The sequence below is a fragment of the Hyperolius riggenbachi genome, chromosome 3, assembly GCF_040937935.1.
Source record: "Hyperolius riggenbachi isolate aHypRig1 chromosome 3, aHypRig1.pri, whole genome shotgun sequence".
NCBI lineage: Eukaryota > Metazoa > Chordata > Amphibia > Anura > Hyperoliidae > Hyperolius > Hyperolius riggenbachi.
In genome coordinates, this window is record NC_090648.1 from 46235496 (window position 1) to 46255596 (window position 20101).

Sequence of the window (20101 nt, forward strand, 5' to 3'; positions counted from 1 at the left end):
ACCTGTTCTGTTTAGTGAACCCGCCACTGCATACCTGTTCTGTTCAGTGGACCCGCCACTGTATACCTGTTCTGTGAACCCGCCACTGCATACCTGTTGTGTTCAGTGAACCTGCCACTGCATACCTGTTCTGTGAACCCGCCACTGTATACCTGTTCTGTTTAGTGAACCCGCCACTGTATACCTGTTCTGTTTAGTGAACCCGCCACTGCATACCTGTTCTGTGAACCCGCCACTGTATACCTGTTCTGTTTAGTGAACCCGCCACTGTATACCTGTTCTGTTTAGTGAACCCGCCACTGCATACCTGTTCTGTTCAGTGGACCCGCCACTGTATACCTGTTCAGTGAACCCGCCACTGCATACCTGTTGTGTTCAGTGAACCTGCCACTGCATACCTGTTCTGTGAACCCGCCACTGTATACCTGTTCTGTTTAGTGAACCCGCCACTGTATACCTGTTCTGTTTAGTGAACCCGCCACTGCATACCTGTTCTGTTCAGTGGACCCGCCACTGTATATCTGTTCAGTGGACCCGCCACTGTATACCTGTTCAGTGAACCCGCCACTGCATACCTGTTGTGTTCAGTGAACCTGCCACTGCATACCTGTTCTGTGAACCCGCCACTGTATACCTGTTCTGTTTAGTGAACCCGCCACTGTATACCTGTTCTGTTTAGTGAACCCGCCACTGCATACCTGTTCTGTGAACCCGCCACTGTATACCTGTTCTGTTTAGTGAACCCGCCACTGTATACCTGTTCTGTTTAGTGAACCCGCCACTGCATACCTGTTCTGTTCAGTGGACCCGCCACTGTATACCTGTTCAGTGAACCCGCCACTGCATACCTGTTGTGTTCAGTGAACCTGCCACTGCATACCTGTTCTGTGAACCCGCCACTGTATACCTGTTCTGTTTAGTGAACCCGCCACTGTATACCTGTTCTGTTTAGTGAACCCGCCACTGCATACCTGTTCTGTGAACCCGCCACTGTATACCTGTTCTGTTTAGTGAACCCGCCACTGTATACCTGTTCTGTTTAGTGAACCCGCCACTGCATACCTGTTCTGTTCCGTGGACCCGCCACTGTATACCTGTTCAGTGAACCCGCCACTGCATACCTGTTGTGTTCAGTGAACCTGCCACTGCATACCTGTTCTGTGAACCCGCCACTGTATACCTGTTCTGTTTAGTGAACCCACCGCATCAGTGCGCATACCTGTGCAGTTAAGTGAACCCACCTACCTACGTGAGTGCACGCAGTGTGATATACCACTCCGTGCATACCCGATATGGACAAAACAGGTAGAGGAAGAGGTAGTGCCAGAGCCAGAGGAAGGCCACCCGGCAGGTCTGCGCGAGGTCGTGTAAATGTAATTTCGTGTGGACCTGGCCCACAGTACAGTGCTCGGAAGAAGGCACGTCCCATCACCTCCCAAGATTGTCAGGACGTGGTTGAGTATTTAGCGACACAGAACACCTCATCTTGCTCAGCCACCAGCGCTACTACTAGCACCACTTCCGCTGCATTTGACACTTCGCAAGAATTATTTAGTGTTGAAATCACTGATGCACAGCCATTGTTGTTACAGCCAGATGAATTTTCACCAGCTAATATGTCTGAGTTACGCGGCAACACTATGGATGTAACGTGTCAGGAGGATGAAGGACCTACTGATGGTGCAAGTTTGGATTTGTCTGAGGCAAGCGAAGCTGGGCAGGATGACTACGATGATGACGGTAATAGGGATCCTCTGTATGTTCCCAATAGAGGAGATGAAGAGGGGGACAGTTCAGAGGGGGAGTCAGAGAGTAGTAGGAGGAGAGAAGTTGCTGAAAGAAGCTGGGGCAGCTCTTCGTCAGAAACAGCTGGTGGCAGAGTCCGGCACCATGTATCGCCACCTATGTACAGCCAGCCAACTTGCCCTTCAGCATCAGCTGCTGAGGTCCCCATAGTGCCCACATCCCAGGGTGGCTCAGCGGTGTGGAAATTTTTTAATGTGTGTGCCTCAGATCGGACCAAAGCCATCTGTTCGCTCTGCCAACAAAAATTGAGCCGTGGAAAGGCCAACACTCACGTAGGGACAAGTGCCTTACGAAGGCACCTGGAGAAAAGGCACAAACAGCAATGGGATGGCCACCTGAGCAAAAGCAGCAGCAGCACACAAAAGCAAAGCCACCCTCCTTCTCCTCTTCCTCCTCCATCAGGTGCATTATCTGCTTCTGCCGCTTTCTCCCTTCCACCTTCACAGGCACCCTCCTCCACTCCGCCTCTGCCCTTGAGCGGTTCCTGCTCCTCTGCCCACAGCAGCAGTCAGGTGTCCGTGAAGGAAATGTTTGAGCGGAAGAAGCCAATTTCGGCCAGTCACCCCCCTTGCCCGGCGTCTGACAGCTGGCGTGGCGGAATTGTTAGCTCGGCAGCTGTTACCATACCGGCTGGTGGACTCTGAGGCCTTCCGTAAATTTGTGGCCATCGGAACACCGCAGTGGAAGATGCCAGGCCGCACTTATTTTTCGAGAAAGGCCATACCCCAACTGCACCGTGAAGTTGAGAGGCAAGTGGTGTCATCTCTTGCGAAGAGCGTTGGGTCAAGGGTACACCTGACCACGGATGCTTGGTCTGCCAAGCACGGGCAGGGCCGCTACATTACCTACACAGCCCATTGGGTGAACCTGGTGGTGAACGATGGCAAGCAGGGCGCAGCGGACCAAATTGTGACACCTCCACGGCTTGCAGGCAGGCCTCCTGCCACCTCCTCTCCTCCTGCTACATGCTCTTCGCTGTCCTCCTCCTCCTTGGCTGAGTGGCAGTTCTCCTCTCCAGCTACACAGCCCCAGCTCCGCAGGGCCTATGCTGCATGCCAGGTACGACGCTGTCACGCCATCTTAGACATGTCTTGTCTCAAAGCGGAGAGTCACACTGGAGCAGCTCTCCTGGCTGCTCTTAAGAAACAGGTGGATGAGTGGCTGACCCCGCACCACCTGGAGATAGGCAACGTGGTGTGCGACAACGGCAGCAATCTGCTTGCCGCTTTGCATATGGGGAAGCTGACACACATACCCTGCATGGCACATGTCATGAATCTAGTGGTTCAAAGATTTGTGGCAAAGTACCCTGGCTTAGCGAATGTCCTGAAGCAGGCCAGGAAGTTCTGTGGGCATTTGAGGCGGTCTTACACAGCCATGGCACGCTTTGCGGAAATTAAGCGCAAAAACAACATGCCGGTGAGACGCCTCATTTGCGATAGCCCGACTCGCTGGAACTCGACCCTGCTCATGTTCTCCCGCCTGCTAGAACAGAAGAAAGCCGTGACCCACTACCTCTACAACTACAGTAGAATGAAACAGTCTGGGAAGATGGGGATGTTCTGGCCCGACAACTGGACACTGATGGAAAATGCATGCAGGCTCATGCGGCCGTTTGAGGAGGTGACCAACCTGGTGAGCCGCAGTGAGGGCACCATCAGCGACTTAATTCCCTACGCTTACTTCTTGGAGCGTGCTGTGCGTAGAGTGGCGGATGAAGCTGTGAATGAGCGTGACCAGGAACCGTTACGGCAGGAACAGGCATGGGACCAATTTTCATCAGACCCAGCTGTTTCCTCAACACCTGCGGCAGCACAGAGGGGGGAGGAGGAGGAAGAAGAGAAGTCGTGTGCAGAAGACGAGTCAGACTCAGAGGATGATGAGCAAGGTGTTTCTTTGGGGGAGGAGGAGGAGGAGGAGGAGGGGACAGCGGCAGGAGAACAACCTCAGCAGGCATCGCAAGGGGCTTGTGCTGCTCAACCTTCCCGTGGTATTGTTCGCGGCTGGGGGGAGGAGGTTGACTTACCTGACGTCACTGAGGAAGAGCAAGAGGAGATGGAGGGTACTGGATCCGACTTTGTGCAGATGTCGTCTTTTATGCTGTCCTGCCTGTTGAGGGACCCCCGTATAAAAAACCTCAAGGGGAATGAGCTGTACTGGGTGGCCACACTACTAGACCCTCGGTACAGGCACAAAGTGGCGGACCTGTTACCAACTCACCGGAAGGTGGAAAGGATGCAGCACATGCAGAACCAGCTGTCAACTATGCTTTACAATGCCTTTAAGGGTGATGTGACGGCACAACGCCACCAAGGTACCACTGCCACTAATCCTCCTCCCGTGTCCACGCAGTCAAAGACAGGACGCTCCAGCGATCTCATGATGATGTCGGACATGCGGACGTTCTTTAGTCCAACGCCTCGCCGTAGCCCTTCCGGATCCACCCTCCACCAACGCCTGGAACGGCAGGTAGCCGACTACCTGGCCTTAAGTGTGGATGTAGACACTGCTGTGAACAGCGATGAGGAACCCTTGAACTACTGGGTGCGCAGGCTTGACCTGTGGCCAGAACTGTCCCAATTTGCCATCCAACTTCTCTCCTGCCCTGCTGCAAGCGTCCTGTCAGAAAGGACCTTCAGCGCAGCTGGAGGCATTGTCACAGAGAAGAGAAGTCGCCTAAGTCACAAAAGTGTTAAGTACCTCACCTTTATCAAAATGAATGAGGCATGGATCCCGGAGGGCTGCTGCCCGCCCCAAGACTAAGTCAGTCCCCGCACACACAGCATCTCTGCCTGCACGCCGTGTGACTGGCTGCCTGGCCTGCCCCAAGAAGACTAAGTCGCTCCCAGTCCCTCCACACAGCATGTCTGCCTGCAGGCCGCTTCACTACCTTCTCCGCCACCACCAACAGGGTCCGGGACTCCAGGCGGATTGCTGAATTTTTTAGGCCGCTGCTAGCAGCGGCCGCTGTAATAATTTTTCTGCTGCGTGTACATGACTGCCTAATTTTTCTGGCTGCACTGCGGGCAGCTGCAACAACAAAAGAAAAGGCATGTACATGCGCCCATTCCCCTTCGTGATCATTACCTTGCCGTGGTGAAGGGGCTTGCGTATCACAATGAAGCAATGACCGGCGCCTAGATGAGTGTCTCAGGGGGCACACCCACGATAATAAGGTCGTTGCCTCATTGTGGTCAGACCAAATTTGATCAGCTGGACAGTCACTGTTCTGTCATTCAGCTACATCAGCCAGGCGACCATATGGGCTGTAAAGCCACCAAAACCTGCACTCTCGCCATGGTGCGCACCAGTCCAGCACGGCCGTCACTACACAAACAGCTGTTTGCGCTGCGTTACACGGTGAGTTTGGTGTGTCAGTGTGAAGCAGTACCTTAATTACACTACCTGATTGATGTATACACATGCAAGATGTTTGAAAGCACTTTAGGCCTGTCATTTAGCATTCAATGTGATTTCTGCCCTTAAAACGCTGCTTTGCGTCAAATCCAGATTTTTCCCGGGGACTTTTGGCATGTATCCCACTCCGCCATGCCCCCCTCCAGGTGTTAGACCCCTTGAAACATCTTTTCCATCACTTTTGTGGCCAGCATAATTATTTTTTTTTTCAAAGTTCGCATCCCCATTGAAGTCTATTGCGGTTCGCGAACTTTAACGCGAACCGAACCTTCCGCGGAAGTTCGCGAACCAGGTTCGCGAACCTAAAATCGGAGGTTCGGCCCAACTCTAATCATTTATGCTATTCTGAAACTCTCGGTGAGCATTTACAGGAATCGAACACTGCTGGAGTTTTAAAAAAGTGTTAAAACTGACTTTGACCTTGTCCACTTATAGGATACATGAGGCGAAAAAAGTACAAGTGCATTTTTACTTACCTGGGGCTTCTTCCAGTCCCTAGAAGTCACTATGAGGGCCGTGGGGAGGGGAGGGAGGGGGGGGGAATTGTTGAGCATGAAGGAATTTAGTGTTAGGCATGGGGAGGGGGGTAGTGTTAGGGATCTGAGGGGGAGGAGGTCCAGTGTTTGACATCGGAGAAAGGGGGGTTAATGTTAGGCATTGGGTGGGGTTTAGCGTTAGACATCGGGGGGGGGGGAGAGATATTTAAGATATGTAACGTTAGTCATGGGGGGTGGGGTTAGTGTTCGTGATCGGGGGGGGGAGGGAGGATTTAGGTACATAGTAAAATAGCTATTTGGGTTGAAAAAAGACATACGTCCATCGAGTTCAACCAGAAAACAAAGTACAACACCAGCCTGTTCCCTCGCATATCCCTGTTAATCGAGAGGAAGGTGAAAAACCCTTACAAGGCATGGTCCAATTAGCCCCAAAAGGGAAAAATTTATTCCAGACTCCCGGTGGCAGTAAGATAAAATCCCTGGATCAACACCACTGGAAATTACCTAGTAATTGGATGCCTTTCAACGCAAGGGAAGCATCTAAGCAACCTATAAATGCAGATATAGAATAGAATTTGCCATAACTACTTTCTGTGGCAATGCAGTCCACATTTTGATCACTCTTACTGTAAAGAACCCTTTCCTAAATAAATGGCTGAAAAGTTTTTCCTCCATGCGAATATCATGTCCTCTAGTCCTTTGTGAAAGCCTAGGGACAAAAAGCTCATCCGCCAAGCTTCTATATTGCCCTCTGACATATTTATACATGTTAATTAGATCTCCTCTAAGGCGTCTTTTCCCCAGACAAAATAAGCCCAGTGTATCTATCCTTTCTTGGTAAGTGAGACCTTCCATCCATCCTCGTATCGATTGTGTTGCCCGTCTCTGCACCTGCTCTAAAACTGCAATATCTTTCCTGTAATGTGGTGCCCAGAACTGAATTCCATATTCCAGATGTGGCCTTACTAGAGAGTTAAACGGGCAATATTATGCTAGCATCTCGAGTTTTTATTTCCCTTTTAATGCATCCCAAAATTTTATTTGTTTTAGCTGCAGTGGCTTGGCATTGAGTACGATTATTTAACTTGTTGTCGATGAGTACTCCTAAGTTCTTCTCCAAGTTTGATGTCCCCAACTGTATCCTTTCATTTTGCATAAAGTTGGACACAACTGACAAGCCTACAGGCCTATAATTTCCCGAATCTGATTTTTTGCCCTTCTAAAATCTAAAATGTTGGGAAAATGTGGGCTGCATGCCAATCTATTGGAACTCTGCCAGTTGAAAGAGAGTCTGAAAAGATAAGATACAGAGATTTATCGATAACTGAACTTAAAGGGGAACTGAAGAGAGAGGTATATGGAGGCTGTCATGTTTATTTCCTTTTAATCAATACCAGTTGCCTGGCAGCCCTGCTGGTCTATTTCTCTGCAGTAGTATCTGATTAAAACCAGAAACAAGCATGCAGCTAGTCTTGTCAGATCAGACTTATAAGTCTGAACCACTGAAACACCTGGTCTGCTGCATGCTTGTTCAGGGGCTATGGCTAATAGTATTAGAGGCAGAGGATCAGCAGGGCTGCCAGGCAACTGGTATTGTCTAAAAGGAAATAAACATGACAGCCTCCATATACCTCTCTCTTCAGTTCCCCTTTAATTCCCTTAGGACTCGAGGATGTATGCCATCCGGACCAAGGCCCATATGCAATTAACTTTTTCAACTGAGTTTTCTCCTAGGTGATATTTTCACACGTTGCCATAAAATGCCAAGAACATACTCAAAATAAATTTGATAGTACCTATTCACCAACTTTTGGGTACTTTTTCAAATGTAAACTGCTGAAAATTTATTTTTTAGAGAAGATGAAAATTATCTCCTAGGAGATAACTCAGGTAAAAAAGTTAATTGCATATGGACACAGGTGCCTTATCTATTTAGTCTTCCCTTTACGTCTTCCTGCGTTGAGTATTTAAAGGGACTCCGAGCAGTAAAAATAAATGTACTTGTAAAACTTCTTCATTGGGTTAGATTTGATATCCCTAGCGATATGATTTTCAGCTTCAATCTTTGCCAGCTTGTAACGTATGCGGCTGCGGACACGCAGGGTGTCTCGGCAGCTGCTTCGGTTCCCTATTCAGAGTCTTTTTTCGTTCCCTCGGCATCTAGCACGCCGAGGACGGAATTGTCATTTGCACATAAGGTTTCTGTATCGCACGTAGACAGGACCTTTATGCTGGGAGGAGGCGCGTCAGCTGACCCGACGTTCAGGATTTACTGATTGGAGTGGGCACGGCTTGGAGGTGTCCGTTGCTTCTTAAGCCGTCTCTGCTCACTCGCAACTCGTCTGCGGTTGCGAATACTTATGTGCTAGCGCTCAGACCTTAGACTAGTATCCGGTGTGCTTTGATCTGGGAGGAAACCAGGGATTTCACACAAGACTAGGAGATTGTTTATTGTATATTATTGATATTCTGTGTATGACTCTGGCTAACCTCTGACTCTGCTAATTGCTACTCGTCTTTGTACTTCTGCCCATCTCATCTAGTTGCCGAATCCCTGCCTGATTACCTATAGAGATGTCGCGAACGGTTTGCCTGCGAACGGTTCCAGGTGAACTTTGGGGGTTCGCGTTCGCCTGCATCAGGCGAACTTTTGCGGAAGTTCGATTCGCCCCATAATGCTCTATTGAGCAAAACTTTGAGCCTCCATATCACTGTCAGCAGACATGTTATTGTCAAACACACTTCTCTCACTGAGGCCCGCCCACCCTCCCTCCCTCCCTCCTCCTCCTCCTCCTCCAAGCAAGGTCCTTTATACCATTTGACTCAGTTGTCTGCCTACACTATTTAGTTATGGGACAGCTGCTACACACTCTGCTAGGGAGATTTTAATCAGCCTCTTGTGGGTCACCTCCCACCTCCCTTCTCCCTATTCCCTCCTACCGGAGGGAGGAGGGTCTCTTCTGCCAGGGCATTATACTATTTTAAAAACCAGTACACATCATACCATGGCTGGGAATCGAACACAGATCTCACTGTGTGGTGGCCAAGCCACCCTAACCACTGTACCACTACAGTAGTAAGTGAAGCTGGCCTAAAAATTACCATTTATGCTCAATGCAATAGAAACATGTTGCTTACAAGGAACCTTAACTGAGAGTGATATGGATGTTTCCTGTAAACAATACCAGTTGCCTGGCAGTCCAGCTGATCTTTGTGACTGCAATAGTGGCTGAATCACACCCTGAAACACGCATGCAGCTAATCCACTCTGACTTCAGTCAGAGCACCGGATCTGCATGCTTGTTCAGGGGCTGTGGCTAAAAGTATTAGAGACACAGGATCAGCAGGCGATTCAGGCAACTGGTATTATTTTAAAAGGAAAAATCCATATCCTTCTCCGTTTAGGTTCCCTTTAAGGATTTGTAGCATAAAAGCCAACTCACATTGGCTGGGATTTGAACCTGGGTCTCACTGTGTGGTGGGCATGCACCCTAACCACTGTACCAACTGAAGCTGGCCTAAACATTACCATTTATGCTCAATGCAATAGAAACAGGTTGCTTACAGGCAACCTTAACTGAGAGTGATATGGATGTTTCCTGTAAACAATACCAGTTGCCTGGCAGTCCAGCTGATCTTTGTGACTGCAATAGTGGTTGAATCACACCCTGAAACAAGCACGCAGCTAATCCAGTCTGACTTCAGTCAGAGCACCTGTTTCATGTTTCTATTGCATTGAGGAGGAGGAGGAGGGAGGAGGAGGGAGGAGGAGGGAGGAGGAGGAGGAGGAGGGAGAAGGAGGGAGGAGGAGGGAGGGAGGAGGAGGAGGAGGAGGAGGGAGGAGGAGGAGGAGGAGGGAGGAGGAGGGAGGAGGAGGAGGGAGGGAGGAGGAGGGAAGGAGGAGGAGGAGGAGGAGGAGGAGGGAGGAGGAGGAGGAGGGAGGAGGAGGGAGGAGGAGGAGGGAGAGAGGAGGAGGAGGAGGGAGGGAGGGAGGGAGGAGGAGGAGGAGGAGGAGGAGGGAGGGAGGGAGGAGGGAGGGGGAGGAGGAGGAGGAGGGAGGGAGGAGGAGGAGGAGGAGGAGGGAGGAGGAGGAGGAGGAGGAGGAGGAGGAGGGAGGAGGAGGAGGAGGAGGGAGGAGGAGGGAGGAGGAGGGAGGAGGAGGAGGGAGGGAGGGAGGAGGAGGAGGAGGAGGGAGGAGGAGGGAGGGAGGAGGAGGGAGGGAGGGAGGAGGAGGGAGGGAGGAGGAGGAGGAGGGAGGAGGAGGAGGAGGAGGGAGGAGGGAGGAGGGAGGAGGAGTAGGAGGAGGGAGGAGGAGGGAGGAGGAAGGAGGAGGAGGGAGGAGGGGGGGAGGGGGAGGGGGGAGGAGGAGGGAGGGAGGAGGAGGAGGAGGAGGAGGGAGGAGGGGGAGGAAGGGAGGAGGAGGAGGGAGGAGGGAGGGAGGAGGAGGAGGAGGAGGAGGAGGGAGGAGGGAGGAAGGGGGGAGGAGGAGGGAGGAGGGAGGGAGGAGGAGGAGGGAGGAGGGAGGAGGAGTAGGAGGAGGAGTAGGAGGAGGGAGGAGGAGGAGGGAAGAGGGAGGAGGGAGGAGGAAGTAGGAGGAGGAGGGAGGAGGAGGGAGGAGGGGGAGGAGGAGGAGGAGGAGGGGAAGGAGGGGGAGGAAGGGGAGGAGGGGGAGGAGGGGGAGGGGGGAGGTGACCCACAAGAGGCTAATTAAAATCTCCCTAGCAGAGTGTGTAGCAGCTGTCCCATAACTAATTAGTGTAGGCAGACAACTGAGTCAAATGGTATAAAGGACCTTGCTTGGAGGAGGGAGGGTGGGTCCTCCAGCAGTGATGTGTATTTCACTCAATCAGGTGTGCCTCTAGGTATTAGAGGTCTTGAAACATGTTTTCTATCATTTTTCTACCCAGTAGAATTTTTTAAAATTTTCAAAGTTCTCCTCCCCATTGAAATCTATTGCGGTTCGCGAACTTTTTTGCGAATCGAACCTTTCGTGGAGGTTCGCGAACCGAAAATCGGAGGTTCGCGACATCTCTAATTACCTACTACTCTTTTGCCTTCTGACTCTGTACTGTATCTGCCTCTTAGTTGCCGAACCTAGCCTGTCTGACGCTCCGACTCACCAGTGGGCCCTCGCCACTGGTGAGGTTTTCTTAATAGTGCCCACCAGCTCCTCTGGTGAGGCTCAGCTAAACTAACCAGTTACTGTATTCTAAGTACCCACCAGCTCCTCTGGTGAGGTCTTGAAAAACTTATTGTTGCTGAGTTCTTATAGTGCCTACCAGCTCCTCTGGTAAGGCTCAGTCTATTGTTGCACCAAGCACTACACATACCTTGTATCTTGCCAGCTATACGTGTATTATTGGTGATGCTGCAGATCACCACATAATCAGGTATAGCATCTGTATTATTGGTGATTCTGCAGATCACACATAATCAGACGTCTGTGTTGCTACACCGATCGTTACACAGCTTAATTTCTTTCTTACAACTTTTATTGCACTTCTTATAATTACTAAATGCAGCCTCTGTACCCTCCTGTTTAAGGACCTTATAGGCATTATTTTTCCACTTCATTTTAACTATAACATTTCTATTCATCCACAGAGGCTTTTTTTTTTTTTTATTCCTAGACATTTTGTTTCCATATTAGATATAGGTACTACAATATTGATTGAGAATAATTTAAAAAATTTGCCATTTCCCATTCAGTGTCATCCCCTTGTAGTACATTTTCCCAGTTCACCAAACTTAGTGCCTGATTGAGTTGATTGAACTTTGCTTTTCTAAAATTCATAGTTTTAGTTGTTCCACTGCCCCGCTGCCTATCAGTCACCAGATCAAACATTATCGTGTTGTGATCACTATTTCCCAAATGTTCTTGAACATTTGATAAATTATTGGTCTATTTGAAATGATCAGATCCAGTAGTGCATCCCCCCCAGTAGGTTCAGTTACCATTACCATTTGAGTCAGGTAACTGCCCTGTAGTGTTGCCAGTGTAAGTGTAAGGCACTGGAGGGCAGGGCCGTGCAGAGGGTCCTTAAGTGGGGGGTGCTCAAATTTAAAAAAGGGTCTCACAATGCCCCCCTGCCCCTCGTTTTGGGCTAGAAGGTATTGGTTGTCATGTGAGTGGTGATCGTTACAGAACCGCAGACCCGAAAAAACCATGGATACACTGGCTAGTCATGTGGAAGTGTTGGTTACGGCTGTTGATCGACTGTCTCTCACAGTTAGCACTCAACAGACTCAGATTTACCAACTATCTGACGCCCTCCAAAACATTTCAACACATGCTTCACCAGTGTCATCCCCTCTTGTTCTGGAACCCAGACTACCTCTTCCAAAAAGGTTTTCTGGGCATAGGGCCGATTTTCAGAATTTTAAAAATCGATGCCTTTCATATTTCGAAGCATGTCCTACGGCATCAGGGTCTGAAAGCCAGAGGGTCATTTTAATAAAGACTTTATTATCAGGATACTCGCAGTGATGAGCCTATTGTCTCCCAGATAACCATTTGGCTTTGGCTTCTGTGCAGGATTTCTTTAAGGCTATGGCATTTATATATGATGATTCCGATTTAGCAATAACATCAGAGAGGAAGCTTAAGACCCTTCAGCAAGGGTCTAACACTGTGGAAATGTATGCAGCAGAGTTTAGAAAGTGGGCAGTGACAGCCAGATGGGGGCAGCATGCTTTACTTGACTGTTTCTTATCGGGATTATCTGACACTATAGCTGATCTGATGTTGGGTCATTCTGAACCTATAACTATGGACGAGGCAATTTCTTTGGCAATTAAGATTGATCGTCGACTACGACATCAAAAACAGACCCGGGGTAAAGTCACCAGGAGATCCTCTGTGATTTCAGCTCCTGCTCAGTCAAGTTCGGGGAACCTAGTTCAGTCCAGTTTCTCTAGAGCTGAGACTATCAGGAAACCCTTGTTGGGACCTCTCTCACGGGAGACTGAAACTGAAAAACCGTATCGCTCATTGGCAGTAGGGGGTACTACGTTAAAGCATTTAGCTACCCCTCTAAAGGATAATAGGTTACTTCTTCCGTGTACTATTGGGTGAAGGGATCAAGTCCAGGCCACACAGGCCTTTATAGACTCAGGATTTGCGGCCAACTTTATGGACTATGAGTTCGCTGTTAAGCTTGGCCTTCCTCTCCATTCCTTAGGCTATCAGCTCGTGGTTACGGCAGTGGACGATTCACCACTGCAGGGGAAACGGTCTCTTTTCGCAAACTCCTGAAGTGGTAAGTCAGATTTGAGTTCTGCATAGAGAGCAAATACAGTTTCTTGTTTTTAAGATGGCTACCTCCACGGTGATCCTTGGTATGCCCTGGCTTCAAAAACATTCTCCTCAGATTGACTGGGGGCCCAAACAATTGTTAAGTTGGTCCCCCTTCTGTCATCATCATTGTTTGGAGAAAGTTACGGTATGCGCCACCAAGGTTCAAGTGGAGGGGTTGCCTATTCAGTATTCTGAATTTTCAGATGTGTTCTGTCCTCGGGCTGCAGACAAACTTCCACCTCATCGAAGTTTTGACTGCCCTGTTGATTTGAGATCAGGTTGTATGCCTCCTTGTGGCCATCTGTATAACCTTTCCGGGCCTGAGAAAATTGCCATGCAGGATTATATTGCTGACAATTTGGCCAAAGAGTTAATTCGTCCCTCTAGATCCCCGGCCGGGGCAGGGTTATTTTTTGTTAAAAAGGACGGTGGCCTTAGACCATGTATCGACTATAGGGGGTTGAATAATATTACAGTAAAAAATCGTTATCCTCTTCATCTGATCGATGATTTGTTCTCTCAGATTACTAATGCCAGTGTGTTTACCAAACTTGATCTCAGGGAGGCATATAACCTGATCCGTATAAGGCAAGGTGACGAGTGGAAGACGGCGTTCAACACGCCCAACGGGCACTATGAGTATCTTGTGATGCCCTTCGGGTTGTGCAACGCACCCGCCTTCTTCCAGGAGTTAATCAATGAGGTTTTCAGGGAGGTTCTGGGGCAATTTGTCCTCGTTTATTTGGACGACATCCTCATTTTCTCACCCACCTTGGCTAAACACAGGGAACATGTCAAGTATGTTTTGAGCAAGTTACGGCAAAATTCCCTGTACTCCAAGATAGAAAAATGCCTTTTTGAGGTTTCTGAAGTTCCTTTCTTGGGGTATGTGATTTCTACTGCAGGCCTGTCTATGGACCCCAGTAAAGTTTCCTGCTGTCCTGGAGTGGCCTCAGCCTTTGGGTCTGAAGGCACTCCAACGATTTATTGGCTTCGCCAATTACTACAGAAGATTCATTAAGGGGTTCTCTTCTGTAGTGGCACCTCTTACTGAACTTACTAAGAAGGGGGCAGACACTTACAACTGGTCGTCAGAGGCACAGGCTGCGTTTTCATCACTCAAGAAGTTGTTTTGTTCTGCCCCCATCTTAAGGCATGTTGATGTGTCCCTTCCTTTTGTCGTTGAGGTGGATGCTTCAGAGGTTGGAGTGGGGGCTGTACTTTCCCAACATTCCGGCCTACAGGGCAGGTTGCATCCATGCGCTTATTTCTCCAGGAAGTTCTCTCCTGCTGAGAAAAACTATGACATTGGGAATCGTGAGCTATTGGCTATCAAACTCGCGTTTGAGGAGTGGCAGCATTGGCTGGAGGGGGCTGAACATACTATAACAGTTTATACGGATCATAAGAACTTAGAATATATTGAGGGGGCTAAACGCCTTACCCCTAGACAAGCCCGTTGGTCTTTATTTTTCACAAGTTTCACGTTTATCATTACTTACAGGCCAGAGAGTAAAAATCTGAAAGCAGATGCGTTGTCAAGATGCTTCGAACCCGAGACAGTGCAGCCCGACTATCAGGTGGGCATTTTTCCCGAGAAGGTGGTTCTGGTAGCTGCAGAAGTTCAGGATACTCAGACTTCGGTGGCGAGTTTTTCCCAAACTGGCGAGTGTGGACACTCAGAGGACTGGGACTTTCTGCCGGGTGACATTTTGTGGGCCCAGCCATCCAGAAGGGAAGAGGTTGATGCTTCTTTTATTCCTCTCCCAGACTCGCTAGTGCGAGGATATCCCTCCCCCTCCCTCCCTGGGTTTGCTGTTATGGATGAGGTTGGAGGGGAGTTCCAGGGGTTGCACTTTAGTAAGTCTGGGGGTTCGTGTCCGGAGTCCACGGCTCAAGGGGGGTACTGTAACATATGCGGCTGCAGACACGCAGGGTGTCTCCACAGCTGCTTCGGTTCCCTATTCAGAGTCTTTTTCCGTTCCCTCGGCATCTAGCACGCCGAGGACGGAATTGTCATTTGCACATAAGGTTTCTGTATCGCACGGCCACGCGCATAGACAGGACCTTTATGCTGGTCGGCTGACGTCAGAGCGGACGTTCGCCGTTCAGGATTGGCTGATTGGAGTGTGTGCGGCTTGGAGGTGTCCGTTGCTTCTTAAGCCGTCTCTGCTCACTCGCAACTCGTCTGCGGTTGTGAATACTTATGTGCTAGCGCTCAGACCTTAGACTAGTATCCGGTGTGCTTTGATCTGGGAGGAAACCAGGGATTTCACACAAGACTAGGAGATTGTTTATTGTATATTATTGATATTCTGTGTATGACTCTGGCTAACCTCTGACTCTGCTAATTGCTACTCGTCTTTGTACTTCTGCCCATCTGATCTAGTTGCCGAATCCCTGCCTGATTACCTACTACTCTTTTGCCTTCTGACTCTGTACTGTATCTGCCGAACCTAGCCTTTCTGACGCTCCGACTCACCAGTGGGCCCTCGCCACTGGTGAGGTTTTCTTAATAGTGCCCACCAGCTCCTCTGGTGAGGCTCAGCTAAACTAAACAGTTTCGGTACTCTAATAGTGCCCCCCAGCTCCTCTGGTGAGGCTCAGCTAAACTAATCAGTTACTGTATTCTAAGTACCCACCAGCTCCGCTGGTGAGGTCTTGCTAAACTTATCGTTACTGTGTTCTAATAAGTCCCCACCAGCTCCTCTGGTGAGGTCTTGCTAAACTTATTGTTGCTGAGTACTTATAGTGCCTACCAGCTCCTCTGGTAAGGCTCAGTCTATTGTTGCACCAAGCACTACACATACCTTGTATCGTGCCAGCTATACGTGTATTATTGGTGATGCTGCAGATCACCACATAATCAGGTATAGCGTCTGTATTATTGGTGATTCTGCAGATCACACATAAGCAGACGTCTGTGTTGCTACACCGATCAGTACACAGCTTAATTTCTTTCTTGCAGCTTTTATTGCACTCCTTATAATTACTTAATGCAGCCTCTGTACCCTCCGGTTTTAGGACCTTATAGGCATTATTTTTCCACTTCATTTTAACTATAACATTTCTATTCATCCACAGAGGCTTTTTTTTTTATTCCTAGACATTTTGTTTCCAAAATATATATATTTACTACAATATTGATTGAGAATAATTAAAAAAAATTGCCATTTCCCATTCAGTGTCCTCCCCTTGTAGTACATTTTCCCAGTTCACCAAACTTAGTGCCTGATTGAGTTGATTGAACTTTGCTTTTCTAAAATTCATAGTTTTAGTTGTTCCACTGCCCCGCTGCCTATCAGTCACCAGATCAAACATTATCGTGTTGTGATCACTATTTCCCAAATGTTCTTGAACATTTGATAAATTATCTGGTCTATTTGAAATGATCAGATCCAGTAGTGCATCCTCCCCAGTAGGTTCAGTTACCATTTGAGTCAGGTAACTGCCCTGTAGTGTTGCCAGCAGTGGTGCTCAGCAGAGCTCGAATATTCGAGTAGCTCGAATATTCGAGCTCTTTTTTCAGCTATTCGAGCTCGAATACCGAGCTCGAATAGCTGCAGCTACTCGAATGGGCTATTCGAGTGAACTCGAGTAGCCCATTCACTATTCGAGCTATTCGATCAAACAGCGCTATTCGAGCTCGAATACCGAGCTCGAATAGCGCCATAGCCCAGATTGATGTCCTTAGAGCCAATCAGAGGGCTCCCAGGCCCTCTGACGCCAGCCAATCACAGAGGGGGACCCTGGCCAGCCCCTACCCTATAAATAGCGACTGCCATGTTCCGTTTTTCCGTCCTTGCCTGACTTTTTACAGAGAGAGATCTTTGTGCTTTGGCTTAGCAAGAGCTTTATTGTGGTCAACTACCTAGCGTTTTTGCTCACATACACCTCCTATACACACCTATATTGTTGTTAGTTAGATAGACATTGTATTTTAGTTAGTAGCTTGTGTGTTACATAGAGACAGACACAGCTGCTGCAGGCAAGCTTACACTGCTTTAGGCCTCAGGGCCTTGCCTGTGTGGGCAGCTGTCCTCCTGTCCTCTGTTAGTTTATTATACCAGTGTTTCTGCTGTCCTTTACTACTGAGTGATTGTATTTTGTAGTAACTGTACTAGGACACTCACTGTCACTGTTTGTTCATAGCTCCTGCGTGTGTGCGTGCACAGTACACACACTCTATTTCCTTCTGATTACTATTGATTATTGTAATTTCTAGTTGTACTTACTAACTACTTACTACTAGGGACACTCAGTCACTGTTCATAGGCTAGCTCCTGCGCTGCGTGTGTGTGTGCGTGCACTGTCAGTACACACACTCTATTTCCTTCTGATTACTACTGATTATTGTAATTCCTAGTTGTACACTTACTTACTACTTACTACTAGGGACACTCAGTCACTGTTCATAGGCTAGCTCCTGCGTGTGTGTGTGCGTGCACTCAGTACACACACACACTCTATTTCCTTCTACTTAATCTGATTACTACTGATTATTGTATTTTCTAGTTATGGACTAGGGGACACACTCACTGTTCACTATTCACACTTATACTGATTACTGAATTATTGTATTTTGTATTAGTACTGTACTAGTAATCACTTAGCGATCTAATCACTTAGTGATTAGTGTCACCTCACCCACCAACCCACTCCATTACAGTACCCCACTTTTTCACCCGCCCTTTTAAAAAACTTTTTTGTTTACGCCCAAAACATCAAAGATGTCTGGAAGTGGCAGCCAGCGCGGTATGGACAAGGGGAAGGGCAGCAAGGCAATCAAGAGGAGAGGGAGCAGCATAGTGGCAAGCCGGGGCCGCGCTACCATGCACAGTTCCGCAGCAGCTGCATCAGTGGCTAACATTCCTCCTATAGCCACTGGCCGTGGACGCCTTGGGCGCCGCCCAGCAGGAGCAACTCACGCTGCAGAGACACAGCAGCAGCAGCAGCAGCGTGTAGTACCTGCTCCTATTTTCCTCCAGCCGGGTCGGAAACGTCCCATTGAGGAAAAGGATGCAGACACTGTGGTGCAACTGATGACGGAGGATGAGCAGCCCGCCATCAGCTCTGCATCCGAGGCCTCCACCCTCACCACCACCACCACCCCTGTTCGCAGCAGCCGCCCAGCAGGGCCTGGGGAGGAGGCCAGTTCACCGTCACAAGTTGGCGACCTGTCACTCAGCAGTATTTTTACCCCAGGCACCATCAGGGTATTGTCTGCTGTTGTTGGCGATTTGGAGGAGGAGATGCTGATGGGCACTTTGGGGGATGAGGGATTGGACAGCAAGACTGTGGCGACAGTCAAGCAGCCCATCCATGCATCAGGAGAGGAGTTTGGGGGGTCATCATCCCAGCAGGACATGTTTCAGGAGGGGGAGGATGATGATGATGATGATGATGATGTGGTGACAGACAAAGACTGGGTGCCGCCACCACCAGCACCTGGGATGTCATCATCAGCAGCTCTGAGGAGGAGGAGGAGGAGGATGCGCTTGTGGGCCTTGCAAGGAGACGCATCATTGCAAGCATTGGCAGCAGTAGGCAGGTCCCACAGCCTGCTGGTGTCTCAGGCTCAGCAGCAGCAGCATCTGCCAGTACCACCACCAGCCGCACCCAAGCCCCCGCCCAAACCACCACAGGGAGACAGGCAGCAGCGGCTCCAGGCCGTAGGGGGTTGTTTTTGTCACCAATCTGGCGATTTTTCACCATGCCCACAGTGTACAGCAAGTACGCCACTTGCAACCACTGTCAGCGGAAGTTGAGCAGAGGTGCAGACCCCTTAAAGTTCAGCACCAGCTCGCTCATCAACCACCTTGCTGCGAAACATTTCCACCAGCATGAGGAGTTCCAGAGGCTGAAGGCATCTGGTGCTGGCAGTGGCACCACACCCATCACTGCACAGCCTTCAGCAGCAGCAGCAGCAACAGTAGCCACCTGCCCTCCTGCTCCTCCAGCAGCACCAGCAGGAGTGTGGAAACGCACTGCTCCTCCCCCCTCTGCAACTCCTGCCGCCGACACTGAGGCCTGTTCTGGCAGCCAGTCCTCAGTGGCCTCCTCTGCTGTGTCCGCTGATTCCCGTGCCAGCAAAAGGCCACGCCAGAGCCTTTTGAGCGAGTCCTTCCAGGGGGTGGTTAGGGCTCTGCCTCCCAGCAGCCGTCGCGTGCGTCAGCTGTACGGCTTGCTGGCACGGGCCATGTGCTCCCAACTCCTGCCGTACACGCTCGTGCAGGAGGGGAGCGACATGCGTGCGCTGCTTGCTTGTGCAGCCCCAGACTGACAGCTCCCCAGCAGACACTTTTTCGTTTGCAAGGCCATTCCTGCACTGCACCGCTTTGTGATGGCCAATGTGGAGCGAGGGCTGGAGCACGCGGTTGGTGAAAGGGTCCACGTCACCATGGACTCCTGGAGCAGCCGCTTCGGGACAGGCCGCTACCTGTCCTTCACTGTCCACTGGGTCAGCTTGGTGGAAGGGGGTGAGGATGGGAGAGCAGCAGCGGGCACAGCAGCAGCAGCAACACAGTGGGTGGTGCCACACCGCAGGGTCAGGGGAACTGCAGCAGGTTCCTCCGGTCCTCTGCCATCCTCCGGCACACCTGGCCAAACCCCCCGCCTCAGCAGCAGCGTGAAGGCCCGCCACTGCCAAGCGCTGCTGCACTTGGTCAGCCTTGGGAAGACCAAACTGACGGCAACCCATGTGTTGGCCAAACTCCAGGAGCAGGAGAGGATTTGGCTGACCCCCAGAGGCCTCAGAGTCGGAGAGGTGGTGGCCGACAATGGGGCCAATCTGGTTGCCGCAATTGACAGGGGAAACCTGACCCACATCCCCTGTCTTGCCCACGTGCTGAACCTGGTGGTGCAGAAGTTCTTGCGCACCTACCAGGGGATGGGCGAACTGCTGGAAACGGCAAGGAACGTTGTGCGTCACTTCCGGCGCTCGGCTGCAGCCTGTGCGAGCCTGGAAGACGTGCAAAAGGAGCTGGAGCTGCCACGCCATCGGCTGATCCTTGACGTTCCAACTCGCTGGAACTCCACCCTGGCGATGTTGGAGCGTCTGGTTGAACAGAAGCACGCTGTCAAC